This window comes from Dendrobates tinctorius, unplaced genomic scaffold, assembly GCF_039654945.1.
Source record: "Dendrobates tinctorius isolate UK_male_01 unplaced genomic scaffold, ASM3965494v1 ptg000019l, whole genome shotgun sequence".
Taxonomy (NCBI): Eukaryota; Metazoa; Chordata; class Amphibia; order Anura; family Dendrobatidae; genus Dendrobates; species Dendrobates tinctorius.
The window spans coordinates 31,311,102-31,331,077 of record NW_027361687.1 but is presented as its reverse complement, the minus strand read 5'-3'; the positions used below and the strand labels follow the sequence as shown (position 1 = coordinate 31,331,077).

General features: G+C 49.1%; 1 long non-coding RNA gene across 2 annotated transcripts in view; it reads right to left on the bottom strand.

Moving 5' to 3' along the window:
• Positions 1–532: 532 nt before the first annotated feature.
• The window catches only part of LOC141082832 (uncharacterized), a 53,284-nt gene continuing 33,840 nt past the window's right edge, over positions 533–19,976 (bottom strand). For both annotated transcript variants that reach the window (XR_012230595.1, XR_012230596.1), the window contains exon 2: positions 533–1,482. This is a non-coding gene — a long non-coding RNA (uncharacterized lncRNA). The remainder of the gene's footprint in view (positions 1,483–19,976) is intronic.

The following is a 19,976-nucleotide window of genomic DNA, read 5'->3' as shown; positions in this document are numbered from 1 at the left end:
ACAGCCTCAAGACCATCACGCTCTCTCTATGTATTATCAAGTCAGTCTTCTAATTTGATCCTTTAACTTTCCCAGTATAGTGCGGTGAAATATTGTGTTTATTACAGACATGTAATATGTGTCAGAAACGCGTAAGGTAGCCTTGCCTGTCATGGTGGCTTATTAATATGATTTAAAAACCTTCAGAATAAATGTTAGTATTCTCTTGTGTAGCTCATTTTGATGATGATAACGCCTCTTTTTTACTTTGGATTACAAATGTGTAAAGTTGCAATGTTGTTATTGCACTATGTATGTTGTAGGATATGTTTGTAATTTTGTTTTAACAACAATGTTGAAATATGCCAAAAGGCCAATTTGGGCCATTGCCCAAATTTTTCATAGGGCAAGAATATGTTTGCCTTACAAACTAAAAAAAAAATACCAAAAAAAAGGCAAAAGTAAAAATTTGGCAACTACACTTTACGTCTCTGTCTTAATTGTCCAAACCCATATCAAAATACGCTTACCAAATCAATTCAACAGTCATAGATTCAGAAGGGGTAGAAATATATATATTTTGACACACATCAAACCAACATTGCCAACATAGATCCAGCATGCTCTTGCCAAGAAGGTTCCCCCTGAGGTGCCATAAAGTAATTAGTGAAAAGATCACGCACTTTGAGGCCAGAGATCAGTCTACGTTGATGGTTGACAGGTCGTCTCACTCTACGGACATTGTCCGGCCTACACACAACACTAGCAGAGGAGGAACAATCATGTATCCTGGTGAAGTTATGAAGAACCACACAGGCTTTCATTACTTCATTAACATTTTGTTCACTCAGCTAAATGGCAGACTGGAGTACCCGCCATTTGGCACAAAGAATGCCAAAGGAACACTCCACCAGTCGCCGAGCACGTGATAGGCGCAAGTTAAATATCCTGCGCCTGTGGTGAAGGTTGCGCCGGGGATATGGCCTCATGACATTGCGTGTTAACTGAAAGGCCTCATCTGCCACAAGGACATAAGGGACAGATTCTTGAGTGGAGCCTGGTAGCTGGCGTGGTGGTGGTAGATCCAACTGGTTGGTGCGTAGCCGCTGAGCCATAATGGAAGTATTGAAGACTCTAGAGTCTCCCGTCCTTCCATAGGCCCCAATGTCAACAATTATAAACTTGTATTGAGGGTCGGCCAGAGCCAAAAATACAACAGAAAAGTATTGTTTATAATTGAAGAATTGGGAGTCGGAGTTCGGCGGCTTACGCACCCGGATATGTTTGCCATCAAGGGCCCCAATACAATTTGGAAACTGGCATTCCTCCTCAAAGTCCCTTGATATCCTCAACCAGTCTTCCATCCTGGGCTCGGGCATGAGGAGTTGATGTAGTCTTGTCCAGATTTCACTACATGTCGACCTGACTATTCCAGATATGGTTGATCTTCCAATCAGAAACTCATGGTGGAGGGCGGCATGAGACAGGCCAGTGGACAGGAAGCTGAAGAACAACAGAAAAGGATGATTGTCGAATGCACATATTTACAAAACAAACAGGTCCATACATACCAAACTTGGTAAGATTTCAGAGCAAATAACACACACACATCTTGCTTTGCACAATGAGTAAGTGATATTCAGTCAGTACATATTCCACATAACATTCGGGTCTGTAAGTTGAAACATATGTGGACTAAGATGAGGGCCTAAAACTTACTCCAAGAAGGCAAAAATTCAAACTTTGGGCAACACATCATGAACATAGAGAATGTGGTTGTGTAGTAAATACCGTATTGTGAGTAGAAGTCGCTCCTCTGCAGATATAGCTTTGCGCATCCTTGTGTCCTGAAAGGTTATCCCAGGGCACACTGTCTCCAAGAGTCGATCAAATGTTACAAGGCTCATGCGACAGTATTGGTAGAATTTAGCCGGATGCTCCCGCAGAGAAGAATAGAGGCGGTGAAAATGACCTCTTGTGAGTCGTTGCCTCAAAAGTGGATGGGACCCACATGCATTTCCTCCTCCGCGGATCCACTATCACTGGGTATGGTTGGCCAAAGTGGCGTGACAAAAGCCAGTTGAAGAGAACCTGCTCAGTTGTGTTGAAAGTCAGAGTGTTTGCCATGTTGCACACACAACAGCAACACACCTAGTGAAGGCAAGGTCACAAATGGACAGAATGGAGGCAGCCACCTGTTCCTGAGGCAATAAATAGGGTGCAGGCTAATAATTTAAATAGCAGGCCTCAAAACCGTTAAATGTCCATTTTGCAAGGCTGCGAGAAAATCTCGCCAGACGGATGCCATACGGATGCCATACGGATTACATACGGATGCTGACATGCGCAAAATACGCGATCTCACCTTGCTTACGGATGACATACGGAGCACTGTTTAGGGGTCATTCATCCGTATTACGCATGTAAACTACGGACCGTATTTTGCGCCAGTTAGTGTGACCCCGGCCTAATACAGGATGTAACTCAGGATCAGTAATGTAATGTATGTACACAGTGACTGCACCAGAAAAAATTAATGGAGATTGGAAAAGACTTAGTGTACATGAAAATCCCCTTAAAACACAATTTTATTAATGATCATAAAAACCCACCTTCCCAGTGACGTTGAAAAAATGTCAAAAAATAAACCTAGTATAAGGTGCTGCATAGCCCTACATTAAGGCCTAACTGATACCTTCCTATCCGTGGAGGTTGGCACCCTAATAGTACGATATTGGCGCCCCCACTCAACGAGGACTATCCCTCACTTCCCTAGTGATCCCTAGTATCACAGAGAGGAAAACAATTTCAAGATAGAACAGTAATGAAAAGATCAGAATGCCCTAGGACTTATGCAGACCAAACAGATAATACAGCAATAAAACATTACCCACATCATGATATCATGTGACCCACAAAAATAGCAGCTATTCTCACTTGGAGAGATAAACATCCTCAAATACAATCAGCAATAAATGAAAAGGTCACTTATCATGTCTCATGGGGGACCCTCAACGCGTTTCCCCGCCGTAGCGGTTCATCAGGAGGAATAGTCCTATCAAAAATATTGTTGCTGCTTCATGCCTGATACCTTCAATAATAGTGGCACCAGAAGTCTAGGAAACCGGATTTAAATAACCGGTATGATTGTTTTGCATACCACCCACTATCCGGCAGTCCAATCGGTGTGAAGATGCAAATAACTGAGAGCCAGGTGTGCAGCAAAAAATATCATATACCTGAGAGCCCGCCGCTGCATTCAAAATTCAAAGCGGAAGAAGGGGTCATTAGCGTGCGTTCCACCGTGGGGCGTATCCAATATGGCGCCCATACTTCCGGTCGCGCAACCCCCTCAGCGGGTTGTAGCCTCCGGAACCATCCTGTGCGGGCAGAGCGGAGGGGAATCAAAGATGGCGCCGGCACTTCCGGTCACATGTTTCCCCTTAGCTCCCGGACACGCCCATAGTAACCAGCAATGGGCGCATCACCAATGTGGGCCGGACCTACCGATCACATGTTTTCTCCCTGCTCAATGATGTAAACAAACAGAGCGCATCACATGAAATCGCCAGGAAATCAAGAGTCTGCCCGCAATACAATGTCCCACAGATTTATCGCAGTAAGGATGACCTCAATAAATCTAGTAGTACCAATGTCCTCATATTCGGCATAATGCTGCACATCAGAAATTCAAGAAATGTAGAAAAATAAAGAAGCATATTGCTATGCGATAAATCAAATCAACCATCCAATGTGGTCCATGCCATACAGGCATCATCCAATATGCCAGACATATAGAACCCCTTATCATAACCCCCTATAACAGAAAAAAGGGGGCAAGTTCAACCAACCAGAGACTCAAAAGATCATAAAAAACAGGCATATGAGATGCATTCATTCATCCCATTAGGGAAAACCGATTGCAGTCTGAACATCCATTCACACTCCCGTCTCAGAATTAAATTGTCCAGATTACCTCCCCTAGCCCTTGGTTTGATTAATTCTATCATATTAAAGGTGATGTCACCCATTCGACCCTGATGTATACCATTGATGTGTCTGGCGACAGGAGTATCACGTTTATTTCTGATATCCCCCAGGTGTTCACCCACCCTCACCCTTAATTCTCTAGTGGTTTTTCCCACATAATCCAATGGGCAGGTACACGTGGCCTTATAGACCAGACCTGTTGATTTACAGTTTCCAAAATCCCTCAGATAAAAGGTCTTACCATTGTGTGAACTCATAAAGGTCTTACATTGAAGCATATATTTGCATTTAGTACAGTCCCCACACTTGAAGAAGCCCAAAGGTTTTCTATCTAACCATGTACCCGTTCCCTTGGGTCTTTGGTAGAGGCTGTGCACAAGCCGATCCCCTATAGATCTCCCTTTTCTATATGTAATAGAGGGTTTAGGTGGTACCTTTGGGCTTCTTCAAGTGTGGGGACTGTACTAAATGCAAATATATGCTTCAATGTAAGACCTTTATGAGTTCACACAATGGTAAGACCTTTTATCTGAGGGATTTTGGAAACTGTAAATCAACAGGTCTGGTCTATAAGGCCACGTGTACCTGCCCATTGGATTATGTGGGAAAAACCACTAGAGAATTAAGGGTGAGGGTGGGTGAACACCTGGGGGATATCAGAAATAAACGTGATACTCCTGTCGCCAGACACATCAATGGTATACATCAGGGTCGAATGGGTGACATCACCTTTAATATGATAGAATTAATCAAACCAAGGGCTAGGGGAGGTAATCTGGACAATTTAATTCTGAGACGGGAGTGTGAATGGATGTTCAGACTGCAATCGGTTTTCCCTAATGGGATGAATGAATGCATCTCATATGCCTGTTTTTTATGATCTTTTGAGTCTCTGGTTGGTTGAACTTGCCCCCTTTTTTCTGTTATAGGGGGTTATGATAAGGGGTTCTATATGTCTGGCATATTGGATGATGCCTGTATGGCATGGACCACATTGGATGGTTGATTTGATTTATCGCATAGCAATATGCTTCTTTATTTTTCTACATTTCTTGAATTTCTGATGTGCAGCATTATGCCGAATATGAGGACATTGGTACTACTAGATTTATTGAGGTCATCCTTACTGCGATAAATCTGTGGGACATTGTATTGCGGGCAGACTCTTGATTTCCTGGCGATTTCATGTGATGCGCTCTGTTTGTTTACATCATTGAGCAGGGAGAAAACATGTGATCGGTAGGTCCGGCCCCATTGGTGATGCGCCCATTCCTGGTTACTATGGGCGTGTCCGGGAGCTAAGGGGAAACATGTGACCGGAAGTGCCGGCGCCATCTTTGATTCCCCTCCGCTCTGCCCGCACAGGATGGTTCCGGAGGCTACAACCCGCTGAGGGGGTTGCGCGACCGGAAGTATGGGCGCCATATTGGATACGCCCCACGGTGGAACGCACGCTAATGACCCCTTCTTCCGCTTTGAATTTTGAATGCAGCGGCGGGCTCTCAGGTATATGATATTTTTTGCTGCACACCTGGCTCTCAGTTATTTGCATCTTCACACCGATTGGACTGCCGGATAGTGGGTGGTATGCAAAACAATCATACCGGTTATTTAAATCCGGTTTCCTAGACTTCTGGTGCCACTATTATTGAAGGTATCAGGCATGAAGCAGCAACAATATTTTTGATAGGACTATTCCTCCTGATGAACCGCTACGGCGGGGAAACGCGTTGAGGGTCCCCCATGAGACATGATAAGTGACCTTTTCATTTATTGCTGATTGTATTTGAGGATGTTTATCTCTCCAAGTGAGAATAGCTGCTATTTTTGTGGGTCACATGATATCATGATGTGGGTAATGTTTTATTGCTGTATTATCTGTTTGGTCTGCATAAGTCCTAGGGCATTCTGATCTTTTCATTACTGTTCTATCTTGAAATTGTTTTCCCCTCTGTGATACTAGGGATCACTAGGGAAGTGAGGGACAGTCCTCGTTGAGTGGGGGCGCCAATATCGTACTATTAGGGTGCCAACCTCCACGGATAGGAAGGTATCAGTTAGGCCTTAATGTAGGGCTATGCAGCACCTTATACTAGGTTTATTTTTTGACATTTTTTCAACGTCACTGGGAAGGTGGGTTTTTATGATCATTAATAAAATTGTGTTTTAAGGGGATTTTCATGTACACTAAGTCTTTTCCAATCTCCATTAATTAATTTTTTCTGGTTTAAGTTTGTTCTGATATGGCCAGCTTCTTATCAACCCCAATTAATACTGAACTGTGGGCACAGGATGCCAACCAGGTGTTTTCTACAAATCCATTACTTGATAATTCTGATAGCCCCTCTCTTAAAACTTTATTTAAAGACCTCTATCATGCCTACAAGGAAAATATAAAATCCTGGTGGGAGATAAGGGGGTTGGAAAGTTACATTAAAAATAAAATTGTACCCAAGGGCTTACGTATTAATATACAGCCCTCTCCCCGAACGGCCAATCCTGAGTTTCTTGCTAATTGGACTAAAGAGTCTGTTGAGTCCTCTACTCGCTTTATGTTACTTCTCCTAACCGAGGAGAAAAGGTTGTTTGAGGAATCTACCAAAAAGTTAAATGATCTAATTGAAAAGGCAAAAAAATTTAAAACTGATCCAGATTTTGTACGAAGGGAGGATATTCTTCAAACATCAGTTGAGAAGTTTCAGACCAATCTTAAGGATCGTAAACACTTACAATTTACACGTGATCTGACTGATTTTAAAGAGAACAGGGCTTACGGATATCAAGTGGTAAATCAAACTGAGGTATCTTCCTCAGATATTGATACATCTGACACTGAACGAGTAGATAACTCAAACAGTCTCCGGGGAAGAAGTGGACACAATAGGCCGAGATGGCGTCCACCAAGAAATCAGCACAGACAAAGGGATATGGGGGGAGGGAGGGGGGTACAACATTCCTCCTCTGGATCATCATCCTCTGTATTACAATCTTTTTTGGACAGAGGTCCAACAGTAGGATATGACCTGAGGAGAAAAATGTAATTGATCAGGGGCAAATTATCAATTTGTCATCATATGAATTGTCTAAAGATGAATATTGTGTGTTGCAGAAGGGTCTTAATTTTGTACCAACTAATACATTTAACTGCTTTAATTGGGTCAAAGATCTGAATTTATTTTGTCGCAATCTGAAATGGAAACTTTTCTTTAAGCAGCATGATCGTGAACAGTGTCTCCAATTGGGTTTAGCTGATGAAGACATAGAGGGCCTGGAAGCTCTGACTAGTCTCCTAAGGGAAAACGAGCAACCACGGGGTTTGGGCCCCTTCACTACTCTGAAAAATAGGAGCACCAGGATGCCACCTAATAATGAGGTTTTGAGCATTGATATTTTTACCAAGATGGTGGAGGAGGATCTCCGTAAAATTTCAAGTATAAATCAGAGTCATCCATCTAATCTTTCCCGTTCTGAAGAGTTGGCTCTTGAGGGCCTTGAAAAAATGCCAGAATAATTATTAAAGCCTCGGATAAGGGGGGCAACCTGGTGCTTCTGGATCATAATAAATATAGGGCAATGTGCTATGCGCTCCTGAATCATGAGGACACATATGAGGTCCTACGGGATAATCCAACATCTGGATACAAAAATGAGTTATTATCTATTCTAAGTGAAGCTAAAGAGAATAGGGTGATTTCGGATAATGAATTTCGATTTTTATTTCCGAATTCTCCCACAATAGCAACTTTTTATGCATTACCAAAGGTTCATAAGGGGTTTGAACCACTTAAAGGTCGCCCTATAGTTTCTGGAATAGACTCGCTCACTCAGAATAGTGGTGTATATTTGGATAAAGTCCTAAGACCATTTGTGACCACATTACCGTCCTATATACGTGACACATCACATTTGTTGAACCTGTTGGAGGGTGTTGTTCTGGAGGAAAACACCCTGCTGGCGTCTATCGATGTGGAGGCACTGTATAGTTGTATTCCACATGAGTGGGGCTTGAAGGCGGTTACCCATTTTTTACAAATGAGAGCAGTTGAGTGTCAAACACATAATTGTTTCATTAAAAAATTGTTGGGATTTGTTCTTACCAGGAATTACTTCCTCTTCGATGGTAAGTACTTCCACCAGCTCAGGGGGACTGCGATGGGGAGCCCCTGTGCCCCCACGTATGCTAATATCTTCCTGGGCTGGTGGGAGGAAACCCATATTTTTTGGGGGGAAGAGGAGTGGTGGACTCCGTTTATCAATCTATGGGCCAGATATATCGATGACATTCTGATATTTTGGTCTGGCCCCGAGTCAGATTTTCTTCGTTTCATTGAATATATCAATGGGAATATAGTGGGACTTAGATTTACCTCAGAGTGTCACACCACAAGTATTAACTTCCTGGATTTGACGATTTCAAAGAATGGTGATGGAAGGATTAGTACGTGTACCTATCGGAAGCCTACTGCAACAAATAGTCTGTTGAGATGGACAAGCCATCACCCGGAACCTTTGAGGAGGGGGATACCCAAAGGACAGTTCCTTAGGGTTCGAAGGAACTGCACGGAGTTGAGTGTCTATAGAAAACAAGCCAATGACCTATATAATAGATTTAGAAACAGGGGTTATCCCCCACGTTTCTTGAATGGGCCATGGCATGAAGCATTCATAGCGGATAGGCCCTCTCTCCTCCAGTCAAAAAAAGAAGATACTGTCAGGGACACTGTTGTCAGACTTATTGGCACGTATGATGGTCAGTCAGACAGGGTGTACCATGTTCTTAAAAAGCACTGGGGGATACTCTTAGCTGACCCGAACTTGAGGGGGCTGATACCACCTAAACCCTCTATTACATATAGAAAAGGGAGATCTATAGGGGATTGGCTTGTGCACAGCCTCTACCAAAGACCCAAGGGAACGGGTACATGGTTAGATAGAAAACCTTTGGGCTTCTTCAAGTGTGGGGACTGTACTAAATGCAAATATATGCTTCAATGTAAGACCTTTATGAGTTCACACAATGGTAAGACCTTTTATCTGAGGGATTTTGGAAACTAAATCAACAGGTCTGGTCTATAAGGCCACGTGTACCTGCCCATTGGATTATGTGGGAAAAACCACTAGAGAATTAAGGGTGAGGGTGGGTGAACACCTGGGGGATATCAGAAATAAACGTGATACTCCTGTCGCCAGACACATCAATGGTATACATCAGGGTCGAATGGGTGACATCACCTTTAATATGATAGAATTAATCAAACCAAGGGCTAGGGGAGGTAATCTGGACAATTTAATTTTGAGACGGGAGTGTGAATGGATGTTCAGACTGCAATCGGTTTTCCCTAATGGGATGAATGAATGCATCTCATATGCCTGTTTTTTATGATCTTTTGAGTCTCTGGTTGGTTGAACTTGCCCCCTTTTTTCTGTTATAGGGGGTTATGATAAGGGGTTCTATATGTCTGGCATATTGGATGATGCCTGTATGGCATGGACCACATTGGATGGTTGATTTGATTTATCGCATAGCAATATGCTTCTTTATTTTTCTACATTTCTTGAATTTCTGATGTGCAGCATTATGCCGAATATGAGGACATTGGTACTACTAGATTTATTGAGGTCATCCTTACTGCGATAAATCTGTGGGACATTGTATTGCGGGCAGACTCTTGATTTCCTGGCGATTTCATGTGATGCGCTCTGTTTGTTTACATCATTGAGCAGGGAGAAAACATGTGATCGGTAGGTCCGGCCCACATTGGTGATGCGCCCATTGCTGGTTACTATGGGCGTGTCCGGGAGCTAAGGGGAAACATGTGACCGGAAGTGCCGGCGCCATCTTTGATTCCCCTCCGCTCTGCCCGCACAGGATGGTTCCGGAGGCTACAACCCGCTGAGGGGGTTGCGCGACCGGAAGTATGGGCGCCATATTGGATACGCCCCACGGTGGAACGCACGCTAATGACCCCTTCTTCCGCTTTGAATTTTGAATGCAGCGGCGGGCTCTCAGGTATATGATATTTTTTGCTGCACACCTGGCTCTCAGTTATTTGCATCTTCACACCGATTGGACTGCCGGATAGTGGGTGGTATGCAAAACAATCATACCGGTTATTTAAATCCGGTTTCCTAGACTTCTGGTGCCACTATTATTGAAGGTATCAGGCATGAAGCAGCAACAATATTTTTGATAGGACTATTCCTCCTGATGAACCGCTACGGCGGGGAAACGCGTTGAGGGTCCCCCATGAGACATGATAAGTGACCTTTTCATTTATTGCTGATTGTATTTGAGGATGTTTATCTCTCCAAGTGAGAATAGCTGCTATTTTTGTGGGTCACATGATATCATGATGTGGGTAATGTTTTATTGCTGTATTATCTGTTTGGTCTGCATAAGTCCTAGGGCATTCTGATCTTTTCATTACTGTTCTATCTTGAAATTGTTTTCCCCTCTGTGATACTAGGGATCACTAGGGAAGTGAGGGATAGTCCTCGTTGAGTGGGGGCGCCAATATCGTACTATTAGGGTGCCAACCTCCATGGATAGGAAGGTATCAGTTAGGCCTTAATGTAGGGCTATGCAGCACCTTATACTAGGTTTATTTTTTGACATTTTTTCAACGTCACTGGGAAGGTGTGTTTTTATGATCATTAATAAAATTGTGTTTTAAGGGGATTTTCATGTACACTACAGTGACTGCACCAGCAGAATAGTGAGTGCAGCTCTGGAGTATAATACAGGATGTAACTCAGGATCAGTAATGTAATGTATGTACACAGTGACTGCACCAGCAGAATAGTGAGCGCAGCTCTGGAGTATAATACAGGATGTAACTCAGGATCGGTAATGTATGTACACAGCGACTGCAACAGCAGAATAGTGAGTGCATCTCTGGGGTATAACACAGGATGTAACTCAGGATCAGTAATGTAACGTATGTACACAGTGACTGCACCAGCAGAATAGTGAGTGCAGCTCTGGGGTATAATACAGGATGTAACTCAGGATCAGTAATGTAATGTATGTACACAGTGACTGCACCACCAGAATAGAATAGTGACTACAGCTCTGGAGTATAATACAGGATGTAACTCAGGATCAGTAACATATGTCCACAGCGACTGCACCAGCAGCATACTGAGTGCAGCTGTGGACACACCCCAGAAGAGGAGGAGCGTCGCAGCTGAGCCTCTGCAGGCTGGGGTTTTGCTAAGCTCCTGGGAAGGGAGGTTTTTTTTTCCTGCAAGGACTTTCCATCTGCCCCCTTCCCAGGAAAGAGGACTCTACCTGGGACTGAGCGCCGGGGCTGTGCCCCTGGCTCCCACCCTCCGGCAAGCCAGCTGGGGGTGGGGGGCCTCATCCACCACCAGGAGCCCCAAGGCACAGCCAGCCAGCCTGCCAGTCCCAGGGATGGGGAAAAAGCGGACCCCAGGGGGCCGCAAGGCTCCAGGGTCCGGGACCCCGAAGTGAAGGCTGTGGCGGGCCCTTCCCCCGGAGGTGCAGCAGCCGGCAGAGGTGAGGCGGGGCCCCCCTTAACATCTGGGGCTCCAAGGTTGCGGGAGAGCCAGCTACCACCTACGCCTCCCGCATTCATGCCCACCTCTCCGAGTACGAGGAGGCCGGCAAGCAGCTCAGGAGACTCCGGGGGGAGTTGGAGGGAGCCCGGGTCATCAGTAAAAACAGGCTCCCTGCCTCAAAGAGAGCAGAGGTCGCTGCCACAGTCAAGCGGCTGAAAGGGGAGATTTGGGCCCTGGAGGACCGGCGAAGTACCATCATGGCCGGCAGCGGCCCCTTCCAGGAAAAGCTTCAAAACAAGGACCAGTTCAGGGCCATGGCCGGTGGGTCTCCTGGGGGGTCAGGAGTCCCCATCCAGGTGGAGGAAAGCGAGGAGGAGGAAGAGCAAGATGGCGCCCACACCACACCCGGGCCACCTCCACCTGAAGACCTGGCGGACACCAGCGTGAGCCAGGTAACATACAGTGGGATAGCCCCCGAGCAGATGGCCCTCCCGCTGGACTCCAGTAACGCGGAGGAAAGCTGGAGCGAGGGGGAGGATGGAGGGAGCGGGAGTAGTTCTGAGGGGGGCCGCGTCATCCTTAAACAAGTACGGCAGACTGAATCCCCAGCACGGTTTGGCACGCTGTTGTTTGGGTATGAGGTCTGCCCGGAGGATGAGGCAACCGGGAGGAGGAGAAACAGGAGGCGCAGGCGTAAGGCCTCTGAAGGCGTGGAGGAACAACTGGTTTTTGCTCCTCTTCCCGGGGCCCCTCTGTCCCGCTGTGTGGAACCCGCTACGCACCCCGGCTCGGGCCCTGAGGTGGGTCCGTAGTGAGGGAGCGGGGAGAGATGACTGTTGTGACCTGACTGTCGCATCTGGTGACAGTTCAGAACAGGGCAGCGACATGGAGGTCGGTGCTGGTTTTGGTGTTGGTGGTGGTGTCCAGGCTCAACCCTCGGTGGCAGGGGGGGCTGGCCTGGCACCAGGTAAAATTGGTACAGCCAGGGCCGCACCTCCGGCGGCGAGTGCTGGGGCTTCTGGGCCCCCCACGTACGGATCCGTTAGGTCTGGATCGCTGGTGGGGCTCCAGAAGCCAAGAAAGGGCGATCCAGCAATTAAATCGCAGCTCAAGCGGTGCAAGGTATTGGTAGCTCCCCTATCGGCGCCTGTGGTGAGAGTGGGGTCTCCGGCACGTCGACCCAAAAAGGGGTCCGTGCAGGGGGCTCCGCCGCCATTGGGTGACGAGGGGGAGTGGCCGGCCTTGCCCGTGTCGAGCGGTGGGCACAGGGTGGCGGCGGTGGTCCGTGAGGGGGGCGAGGCCTCCCCGAGTGTTGCCTGGCCTGCAAAGGCTGCGGCATGCGGCAGGGCGTGTCCTCCTCGGCCATAGTCCCACCCGCTACGTCCGCGTCACCCAGGGGGGGTGGCCTCGCAAGGGGCCGCTGCTCTGCCCGTGGTGGCTGTGGCTGGCGGGGGGCATGGCCTCGGTGGTCGTGGCTCCGCCCGCTGTGCTCGCGTCACCCGGGGGGGCGTGGCCTCGCAAGGGGTCACTGCCCGGCCTGGAGTGACTGCGTCCGGCGGGGGGGCGTGGCCACGGCGGGCCCGCTGCCCTCTGTCCCACCCACCCTTCCCAGCAATGTAGCACGGCCCCCAGAAACTGGTGGGGAGTTGTCGGGGTCCCCGGCCCACCTACCGTCATCTGGGGGTGCGGGGGCTCCGGCTCTTCCTGGGATGCCAGTGGCGGGGGCGGAGAGAGGAGATGCAGGGCAGGGAGCGGTGCCAGTGGCTGTCCCTGCCCAGAGAGTACAGACGGGAAAGGACGACTGTGGTGCTTGGGACAAAAGAAAAAAAAAATGATGAGCTGGGGAAACCAGGAGCTGCTGCTCCCAGGCCCAGCCAGAGTAACATGCAGGCTAACATGGAGGCCCTTAAAGGAGCAGCAGCACTCCTGGCCAGCAGCACTGTCCAGGCCAGACCAGGAGCACCGGGCAGCCAGAGAGGGCCCCCAGCAGGTGGGAGGGAGAACTGCGGGGAAAAAAGCGGCAATATTGTAAATACTAATGCTAAAGTAATTTCTGTAAATAGTACTGTAAATAATGCAAACACCATTTGTGTGAGTGATAGTGAGTATGAGAGTGGCGTGGATATTTTTGAAGAGATGTTTGCAGAGGTGAATGGAGATATGAGTGACATGGATGAGGGAGTGAGTGCGGGTGTGAATGGGTCTGAAAGTGCTGGAGTAAATGCCAATAATAAAAGAGTGAATGGGAGAGTGAGTGGGTGGATAAATGAGGGTGCAAGTACGACTGGTGGTGGGAGGGCTGGCCCGTCTGCCCCCCCGGCCGCAAGAACCCAACATAGTTATGCGGGGGCCGCGGCTGGGGGTCGGGGTGGTCCTGGGGGGGTCTCCTCGCCTCCGGGCTCCAGGGACGGCGCTTTGCACCACTGTTTCCTGGAGGCCCTCAAAAAAGGAGAAAGGTCGATAGTGGTAGAGGGGAGGACAGTGGACTTGTCTTTCTGGATAGAGAGACACGGCCTTGCTGCCTTCCAAAACCAAAGGGAGGGAGGGACTGTTTGGCCTCTCCCCACAGCCGGGCAGGGGCCGCAAAGGAGGAATGTTGTCCGTCTTAGGTGGGGGGGCAGTGAAGCTTGTCCACCTAGGAGCAAGGTGGTGGAGCTCCTTAAGATGGGCTTCGAGGCGAATGACATCTTTGCCCTGATACATCCTTCGGCGTCCCGCTTCGACGTCAGCTTTGTGCGGCCAGAGGGGCTTGAGCTCTTCTGGTCTAACTATGAGCTGGTTCGGGAAGAGCCCGGATGGCGAGACTTCGTTGCGCAAGCGGTGTCTCGCCAAAATTCCGTCAAGCAAGTGACCGTGGTCACTTGTAACGAGTCACTTGCCGGCGTGGACATTATGACGTGGCTTTCCCGTTAAGGGGAAGTCACCGAGGTCCCCAAAAAGAACAGGGACGAATTCGGCATCTGGTCTGGGGGCTGGACCTTCATGGTTAAACTGAAGGTTTCCGGCGGCACGGTCACCCACATCCCTTCCTCGGCGTTCCTGGGAAGGGACAGGATCCTGGTCTTCTACCAGGGGCAACTGAAGGTCTGCCACAAGTGCGGCGACCCCACTCACTTCAGCGCTAGCTGCAAGGTACAGAAATGTGCCTTGTGTGGTGGGGTAGGTCATCTGGCCGCCTCGTGTAAAGACATTCGGTGTCACCTGTGTGGTGACCTAGGTCACCCTCTCAGCCGCTGCCCTCGCTCCTTTTCTAATGCCGCTGCAGGCCCGGCGGGAGTAGTCCGTGAGGGAGAAACCTCTGGCGGCGCTCCTGCAGCTGTAGCAGGTGGTGGCGGAGGGGAAGGGGCTGAGGGACCGGTGAGGAAGGGCAATGCCAAGGTGAGGGGCCCCGCGTACGTGCGGAGGCAAGAAAAACGCCATGGGGTGGGGGGCAGGTGAAGTCTCGGGCAACCGGGTCGATGCCTGCTCCTCCCTCCAGGCCCGTGGCAAAAGCCTCTGAGGTCCTGAGGGAGAGTGTGGTGAGAGAGGAGATCAGGAGGATGGAGAGGGAGGATAAAGCGGCTGACTCGGACGGGTCCTCACAGTATGAAAGTGTTGATGAGGAGGTTCAGGAGCAGCCTACAGCAGCGGGTGGCAAAAGCAAACGTGCCAATCGTAACAAATCGGGGGGGGAAGAAGGCTGGAAAGCCTTCAAAATCTCCCCCGCCCCCGACCACCAGGGTGCGCACGGAAGGGCCCGCTGACCCCCCTCTGATTGATCTCTCCAACCGGTTCAGCGTCCTCGGAGGCTCGGATGATGGGCCGCAAGACGAGGATGCTGGGCCGGGGGTACCAACGGGGGGTCCTTCGGGGGATGGTGGGGTCAGTCCCTCAGGGGGCAGTGTTCCTCCTGGGGGGGGACAGACCTGGAACCCGGGGGCGAGGACACCGGGGGGGTGGGATGGACACAACAGGAGCTTCCCTGAAAAGGAAGGTGTCCGACCCCTCCCCAGGTGGAGGTGATAGCAGTGGTAAGAAGTTGGCCATCCAACTTGATCACCCATGATGGCGAAACTCGCCCCGTTGACGCTGGCATCTATTAATGTTGCCAGCATAAAGTCAGATGCGGCTCGCTTCACGGCCTTTGATTTTTTCTCCCGAATTGAGGCAGAAATTTTATTCTTGCAAGAGACCAGACTAACAGACATGGGGGCCATCTATAAAGCACGGAGGGAATGGTGGTGCGTGCCCTCATACTGGTCTCTTGCGGCCGAGCCGTATAGCGGGGTGGCAGTCCTTTTTAAGACTGCAGCTGTTGAATGCCGACGGGTTACTGAGTTGGAAATGGGGAGGTGCCTGATCCTAGATGTCTTCATGAGGGGACAAGAGCTCCGGCTCATCAACATCTACGGCCCGCAGTCCAAGTGGGACCGCAAATGTCTCTTCCTGAGGATCAAGCCCTTTCTTTTTACGAGCCGGCAGGTGGTCTTCGGTGGGGACTTTAACACCATTACGAGGTCCCGTGACCGGGGGGGTCCCGGAGATCGCCTGGCTTATGATAGCGTCGCGTTGAATAGCATAGCCAGTGAAGCTCGCCTGGGGGATGTCCACATCTGGCACACCCCAGGTCACGGGGGTTTCACCTACCATAGGGGTAGCAGTAGGTCTAGAATAGACAGGTTTTTTTTGAAGGAGGACGCCATCTTTTCTGCTGTGTCCGCCGTTGAGGTGGAGTTCTCCGATCACTGTCTAATTTTCTTTTCTCTGAATGTTGCAGAGACTCCTCGGATGGGAAGAGGGCTGTGGAAGTTCAATTCGTCCCTGCTGGAAGAAGCGGAGGTGAGACAATCCTTCGAGGATTTTCTTCAGAGCCAGGTACCGCTGTTGGATCTCTGTAGTAGTAAGTCAGAGTGGTGGGAGATCTTCAAAAAGCGGGTGGCGGGGTTCTTCCGTCAGCTCTCGAGCCTCAGGAGTCTGAACAGGCACCGCTTGTACCAGGCCCTGGGGAGGAAACTCGAGCAGCTTGTCTCGACTGGAGGTGACCGTGAGGAAATCTCCAGAGTGAAATCTTTACTCAAGAGGTGTCAGTATGATAGACACACATCTTTGGTTTTTGAGAGGGACTTCGGGAAGTACCGCTCGCCCGACCCTTACAGAAACTGTAAGATGTCAGTGAATTGTAAGATAGTAACAGGACTGATCGACAGTACGGGGTCCCTGAACAGATCCAAATCAGGGATCCTGGAGCTGGTCAGATCCTTCTACTCACACCTCTTGGAAAAGAAGGATCTGGATCGGGACAGGATGTCGGCTTTCCTGGCTGAAACCGTCCCTGAGCCAGGGGGTGATCCCTCTCTTGGTGTTTTGGCAGAAGAAATCAGGGAAGAGGAAGTGAGACTGGCCATTGATGGGTTTCGGCCCAAGAAATCGCCAGGTCCGGATGGCTTAACATCCGAGTTCTATAAGACTTTTAGGGACTCCTTCTCGATACGGACCGGAAGGTTCTGGCCAAGGTGCTGTTTAAATCGGCTGGTGAAGTTTGCACCCCAGCTCCTTTCAGGGGCCCAGCATTGCTCTGTACCAGGCCGCAGTACTTTTAGTGCTGTGCTCGGTGTCCGAAAGGCAGTGGAGCAGGGTAGGGCAGGTCACTGGAAGGGGTACTTGCTGTCATTAGATCAAGCGAAAGACTTTGACCGGGTCAACCACGAGTACCTCTGGTCCGTCCTTTTGAGGTATGGTCTGCCTGGGAGGTTTGTAAAATGGTTAGAGGTGAGTTCTGGGGTCCGTCAGGGCTGTCCGCTGAGCCCGCTTTTATACGCGTTCGTGATCGATCCCTTCCTAAGGAGGGTAGATCGTGGACCGTTGGCGGGAGTCAGGATGGACCAGGCGGGCTCTGGGTCCTCTCTGAGGGTGGTGGCGTACGCCGATGATGTTTCCCTTTTCGTGTCCTCAAGAGGGGAGGCGGATTGGGTCATGTCGGAGGTAGTGCACTACTTGGAGGCATCCGGGTCCATGATCAACCGGGATAAGTGTGAAAGTCTCTGGCTGGGAGGGGGAGATCCCAGGTTTGATCTCCCGGACACCCTTCCAGGGCCCCAGGCCACCGCCAAAATTCTAGGCATCGAATTTGGCCCCGGGGATTACCCCCAGCAAAATTGGGAGGGCAGACTTAAGATCGCCGCCCAAAAGGTGGACCAATGGAAGGGTTGGTCTTTAACCTTGAGGGAAAGGGTTGCCCTGGCTAAAGGCTTTCTGCTACCTTTATTAATATACCTGGGCAGTGTGTGCATCTTGCCGGAACCTCTCTGGACACGGGTCTATAGCCTGTTCTTCCAATTGTTATGGGGGAATAGGCTTAACCTAATCAAGAGGGAGGTTACATACCGTACGAGGAGACTAGGCGGGTTGGGTATGGTCAACCCGGTGGTGTTTCTAGTAAACACCTTTTTTAAGACTAACATCTCCAACCTCTGGCTAGAGAGGGCTCCTCCGTGGGTAGTCTCCTGCAAGGGTTGGCTTTGGCCTTTCTTCCAGGAATGGGAGACAGGAGGACAGGTGAAGGACCTACGCACACCTCATGGGCATCTCCCGGCTTACGCTACCCCGGTTCTGAAGGTGATCCACCGGTGGGGTCTGGGAATGTGGGAAATCAGGACCATGTCGAGGCAATGCCTTGACAGGAGGGTCCTGTTGACCCATTTCCGGCCGGGATCTGGAGGTCGGGCTGGGGCTTTTAAATTCTAAGCGGATCCCCATGAAGTTTTGGGACTTGACCTGGCATTGCTTCCACGGGAGGCTGTATGTAAAGGATAACCTGAAGTGCAGGAAATCCGATGATCGGGGTTGTCCCCATGAGGAGTGTGGCGACGTGCTGGAAAGCATGGGGCACTTCCTGCTTCAGTGTCCCTTTAATGCAGAGGTGTACAACAGGGTGGGTGCTTCCATACGTTGGCCGCGGCTGGCGTCCCTCTCCTACGCTGAGTGGGTTTATGGAGCGTTCAGATCCCTGGGTGGCCGGGACCCGTGCACTTTATTCCTAGTCAGTGTAGTGGTTAGGTTCTACACTTGGAATGCACGGTGCCTAGTTTCGACGCAGAAAAAAACCCTCCCAAGGGATGAGGTGGTAGGAAACATCTTGGGTGACCTGGTGAAGGTCCGTTCTTTGGAGTTCGAAAGGTTGGGTGTGAGGAAGGCCTCTTGGCTTTGGAGAGGCCTCTCCTTTTAAAAACGCACTCAAGGGAGAGCTAGCTCCGTGTGAATGAGGGTAGGGATAGCATAAGTTTCACTGGGTGTGCTAGGGACAGAAGTAGGGGCAGATAGGGACAGGGAGGGACAGGCACTGAGGGACAGATAGAGAGTTAGTTATGATAAGTTAGGTAGAGTAGGGACAGTTTCTTTAGGGACAGAAGCAGGGACAGTCTTAGTTGTTGAGGGACAGGGTGAATGAGTTAGTGAGGGACGGGGCCTCGAGAACTCCTTTTCCTGGTGGTGGGTTAAAGCATGCCACTCTAGTCTTTTGTTTTGGAAACATAGAGCATTAATGGATATTGGGCTTGCAGGCACTGATCTTGGGTCTGCAAAGGAAAGTGTGTGGTGGCAAGCCAAAACAAATATGGTAATAATGTTATGTGGTGTATATGTAGATATATATTGTATATTTGTATTATTTTTGTGTATTATACATACTTTCTTTTGTTTTAGTTAGGAGTGCATGGGAGGGTGTAGTGAGGTTGGGAGGGGGGTGAATGGGGGGTGAGAATGGGAAAAGAGGACCTTTATCCGAAGGGAAAGTGGATGGACAAATCGTGGAAAGGAAAAGAAGAATGGACCACGTGGTAAATAGCATAGGTTTTGGGTGGAGCCGGGTGAGGGTTTTCCTCTTGGAGCATAAACTGTTGTTGCCAAGAGATAGATGTGATAGGCCATGAACATGATGGACCTTGTGTGTTTCGTGTAATGGGCCATGGACTTTTGGACCTTGGGTGTGGTGGGGGGGATGATAAATAAAAAATTATTAAAATTTAAAAAAAAAAAAAAAAAAAAGTTTTCGTAGAGTTGTTAGGCTGGTGCTGGGGTTTTGCCAGTATAAGTGGCTATGGTTTTTTTTTTTTAAGGCAGAAGGGCCAGAATATGGTTTTTTTCTTTATTACTTGTATATAGGTATGGGTGCAAAGTGCGAATGGAGTGTGGAAGGGTGTGCGTAGGGGATGAATGTGTTACATCGGGGTTTCTTTATTTCAAGTTGTATAGGGGTGGAGGGATCCTGCTGGGGCCGTCTAGGCTGGAAAGCCTGGGGGATCAGATAAAATTGTGAGGTTTGCACAAATATTTATGTCGGGAGCATTGTTTGTCTGCTATGTATTGTGTTTTGATACTTTTATAATAAAAAAAGAGCTACAGGATGTAACTCAGGATCAGTAATGTAACGTATGTACACAGTGACTGCACCAGCAGAATAGTGAGTACAGCTCTGGAGTTTAATACAGGATGTAACTCAGGATCAGTAA